The 5012-nt window shown below is 39.3% G+C and overlaps 1 pseudogene; it reads left to right on the forward strand.

The window, feature by feature from the left end:
• Positions 1-3085: 3085 nt before the first annotated feature.
• On the forward strand, positions 3086-3526 carry LOC140519876 (vesicle-associated membrane protein 4 pseudogene; annotated as a pseudogene).
• The last annotated feature ends 1486 nt before the right edge of the window (positions 3527-5012 follow it).

Raw genomic sequence — 5012 nt, forward strand, 5'->3', positions numbered from 1 at the left:
TGTTGTGGGGCAATATATGCCCTTACTCTCCACTCTAGCTCTTGATCTCCCATTGATGCACTTCCATTTGTACAAAACCAGCCGGTTACAATGAGGACACACTTAAATCTTGAACATAGCTATTTATTTAGTAATAAGGCAGAAGAAATAATAATAAAATTATTTGTAACAGCTATCATTTATATAAATACTCTAAGATTTAGGAGCAGGTAAGTGGTGCAGTGGATAGAATGCCTAGCTTAGATTTATCTTCCTGAGTTCAAATCTAGCTTCAGACACTTACTGGCTGGGTGACCCTGGGAAAGTCATTTAATCTTGTTTGCCTCAGTTTCTTCATCTGTCAAATGAACTGAAGAAGGAAATGGCAAACCACTCCAGTATCTTTGCCAAGAAACCCCAAATCAGATCACAAAGAGTTGGACGTAACTAAAAAACAAGTCAACAACAATGTTTACAAAGAGATTTTAAAACATAATCTCTTTTGATCCTCATAAAAACCCTGGGAGGTAGTTTCTATTATCATCTCCATTTTATATATGAAGAAAGTGAGGTCAAATGATTTGTCCAGGGTCACATAGCTAGTAAAAGTCAGTCTGGATTTGAACTCACATCTTGAAGCTGTGGTAACTTGAGCTTTAACTCAGTGGTTATTACAAAGAGCCAGCCAGCATGGCTTTATTCAAAAGACTTCGTGTTAGACTCATCTCTTGGTTCAATGGGATAGATTTTAAAATAGCTGGATGGCTAAACTCAAATCATAGTTGTGTTCATGGCTCAATGTCAGAATGAAACAAGGTCTCCAGTGGGATGCCCCAGGGCTCTGTGCTTGATCCTCTGCTTTCTAACATCTTTTCAATGACTTGGATAAAGGCACTGAGGACACGCCTATCAAAGTTGCAAGTGACACAAAGCTGAGGCAGATGAATATACCAGATGATAGAGTCATGATCCAAAAGTATCTTGACAGGCTACAGCATTGAACTGAACCTAATAAGATGAACTTCAATAGGGATAAATAAAAGGCTTATACTTGACTACCAAAAAGATCAACTCCACAAATATAAAATGGGGAAGACAGTGATTGTTCTTCTGAAAAGGATCCGGGGTTTTAAGGGACTACAGGCTCAATGTGAGTCAGTAGGGTATTGTGGTACCCAATAAAGCTAATGCCATCTATGCATAAGCTTCCAGGAACAGGGAAGGAATAATACTACTGTTGTCTGCCCTTGTCAGACCTCATCTGGAGATTCATGTTTAGTTCTGGACCCCATGATGTAAAAAAAATAATAATAATAAGCTGGAAAATGTCCAGGGGAGGTCAAGGAGGATGATAAAAGATCTCAAGTCAATGATATGTGATGGTCAACTGAAAGACCTGAGTGTTTTGTGTGGAAAGGAAGGGGAGGAGAAGGGGTGGGATATCACTCTTCAGCGTTTGAAGGGCTACCTGCACAAGTGGTGGATTCCCTCTCCTTGGAGGGAAGAGGTTAGAATGACCTTCATGAAGAGGTTAGATGACCACTTGTCAGGAATGTTAGAGTGTGAGGACTAGGGGAACAACTTGAGGGGAAGGGCTAAGGGCTCTATCTCAAGCATCTTTTTTACACTGTTGTTTTCAGACCAATTCTGGGGGACTTCCAAGGTAATGTGATCTGGGGAAAGGTGTGGACACGTCTCTCTTGGTCTGAAATCTGGTCCTTAGCCAGGAAGGGCCCCTGATCCCTTGGAATTTCAATCAATACTGCTCCTCAAGGCCTTTCCTCTCTTGGGACCAGAAATGATACCATTCTTTAGGGACCCTGATCTTTGGGGCTGGAAGTAATACTGCCCTTCAGGGTCTCCACTCTCTTTTGACTGAAAGTACTCCTTTCTGCCCTTGAACTATGACCCAGAGTGAATATAGGCAATGTAACTGCCAAATACTATTTGGTCCTGCATCCAGTACTAGCATAGGGATACTCTAGAATCTCTTTCTGACCAGCTGCCAGGTCCCCTTGCCATCCAGAGTACCTAAAGCTACTGCTGCTTCTGTCACCACCACCCAGTCCCACCACTAGTGTTTTATCCACATGAGCTCCAGGTCAGCCTCTTCTACCATGTCACAGATTTCTCTTTCTAACCTCCTATGTTGACTTGGACTGGAAGAGTATCTCAGTCTGGACTTTTGTTGGTTCTGCCACTTCAGAATTCAATTTGAGGCATTATTTTAAAAGTTGTTTGGAGGCAAACATTGGGAGAGCTCAACACTCTCTACTCGACCATTTTGGCTTTGACTCCAGAAATCTCAATAAAAACATTTTAAAGAAAATATACTCACTATGGAAGCAAAATCTAAGGATCTCCAAGACAGGATGTATAGACAACCTAAGTCTCCTAGAAGAAGATAACAGGACAAAAAAACCTTAATGTCATAATGAAAGAAATGATAAAAGAGAATTGCCCAGAACTTCTGATCATAGAAAATGCAATCCCAATTGAAATAATTCAAAGATTGCCTTAAAAAAAAAAAAAAACAAGATCTCAAACTCCAAGATACAAAGTGGTTAAATTTAACAATTCAATCCAGAAACAACAAATTCTGCAAGCTATGAGGAGAAAAATCTTCACATACAAATTAAAGGACATTTAAATAACACAAGACTTCTGTACCTACTAGAAAAAAAAAGAGGAGGGAATAGAATACTGTGTTCCAAAAGGCATTGGACTTCCCAATGCATCTCAAGGTGACCTGTCCTGCAAATCTGAGCTTAATCATACAGAACAAAATATGAATTTAATAATAAAAAAAGAGTTTGAAATATTTTTAGAAAGAAAATCAAGGGTCCTATCAGGCAGCAGAGGAGTGGAGCAGCTGACAAAGTCCATATCCAAGGCCATTTCCCCTTCCTCTCCTCCCCTTTCTTGTTCCTTCCTCTTTCCTTCCCTCCACTCCCCACCCCCACTTTCAGATCATCCCAGTCCAGTCCACCCAATCCATCCTGGCCTCATTCCAAGGGGCAGCCAGAAATCTCCTGGCTGATGCCTAGATGGTATATATCTGCTTGTTAAAGTTGGGGAAAAGAAAATAACTTTTTGAGTAATAAAGATGACTTTTAAATTCAAGAGCTAACTAAATGATGATGATGATGTCACTGGTCCCACGAAAAGTGAAAGGCGAAATCCTTTGGAAGAAGAGTCAGGTGAAGAAGAGGATTTTTTCCTAAGGGTCTCATCTGGAACAAAATTTGGAGCTCAGAATGACAAAATTAGACATGTACAGAATCAGGTGCATGAAATAATGGATGTCATACAAGACAATATTACAAAAGTGATTGAAAGAGGAGAGAGAATGAATGAACTGTAGTTCATCCTTGTCTTGTAAGACAAATAAGAAAGCTTATCAGATAATGCAACAGCTTTTAGCAACAGATCTAAACAGCTTTAAAGACAAATGTGATGACTTGGATGCAAAAGGAAAACAATCATGACTCTGACTGCTGGTGGTATCCTTTGGCTGGTGATTATCATTCTTATTGTCCAGAAATAATAGGCTTGATATAGCAACCAGAAATCTCATTAAAACAATTCTGGGATAATGGGAAAAGAAGAAAATTGCTGCATAATTTTATGAAATAGGTATATAACTTTTTAAAGTTTTTCTTTCCTCAAGGAGCAAAATGAACCAAGTGTCTCTTTCAAACTGGAACATAGACAAGTTACTGATTAGCCTCCTCCCTTTCATAAAAAATGTATACTTATTCATTTGTTTTTAAAACAGGAACATCTAGTGTGCCATGTTCTAGGAACTTAATTTGAAACTAGATACTTGCCAATACATTATATACATATATATATATATAGTTAAACATTGCCAATGATATTTATAATTTAACACTATTCCTTACTATAAACTAGAGAGGAAGGGATTTATTGTATCAAATTCAGGGATAGAGTGGGAGGTAAGAAGCATATGTAGAGAGATGAAACATTATATAAAAAGATGGATGGTAACCAGTTATTGATTATAAAACGCACAATTTTTCTCTTGTAAAAATAGGTTTTGGAAATGGTTTTCATATATCTATGGAGAAATTAATGTTTTCAATACTGCTACTTTCAACTGTGACTAAAGACATTCCAACAAATCTATTTTGCCAAGAAAGAATGAATGAATGAATGAATGAATGAATGAATGAATGAAAGAAGAAGGAAAAGGAAGGAGGGAAGGAAGAAAGGAAGGAAGGAAGGAAGGAAGGGAGGAAGGAAGGAAGGAAGGAAGGAAGGAAGGAAGGAAGGAAGGAAGGAAGGAAGGAAGGAAGCTGTTTGCTTCTCTGAAAGCCCAAACAATAGAATTGCAGTAGGAGTGAATGCAACAGCAACAGAATGATGACAGAAAAACCAGTAAGAGTCATCTTTCAAAAGGTACACAAGGAGACAGAAGTGAAAGTGGAAATCTGGTAGAGGTAATAGTAACAAGGAGGACAGGGGGAATTATGGACAGTACCTGGAGACACCATGCCTATAATGGAATGCTTCTTTTGTGTGACTACATTACCACATGATACATGACAAGGGAAGAGAGGACAAGGGAATGGTGAGGAGTAAATTATATGCTGAGGTTAAAACGAGGGCTATCAGTGAAGGAGACCTCTGTGGTCTCAGAAAGATAGGAGCCTACAAGGAAGTGGCTGAAGAAGAGAGGGTAAAGATTCAAAACAGAGAGGAAAGGGAGGAGGTCTTATTCTGGAGGTAGGAAGTGGTTCCATTGATGAATGTTCCTATGAGTGAAGAGAGATGAGTACCTTATACTAATTGAAGCCTGGGTGATTTGGGTACTAAAAAGTCTACTTGCCCTGGGAGGAAGGGAGGTGGAACCCTTTGGGGCATCTGGCACCTGGAGTAGTGGGAAAGCATAGTTACAGAGAAGAGATTTCTAAGCAAATGTAAGGGGGAAATGACAACAAAAGAGGGTATAGATCAGTGAGGAAGGGGTTTCAATGGTATAGTGCCCTCTCTGACACCTGTAATAATTG

This window comes from Notamacropus eugenii, chromosome 1, assembly GCF_028372415.1.
Source record: "Notamacropus eugenii isolate mMacEug1 chromosome 1, mMacEug1.pri_v2, whole genome shotgun sequence".
Classification (NCBI taxonomy): Eukaryota; Metazoa; Chordata; class Mammalia; order Diprotodontia; family Macropodidae; genus Notamacropus; species Notamacropus eugenii.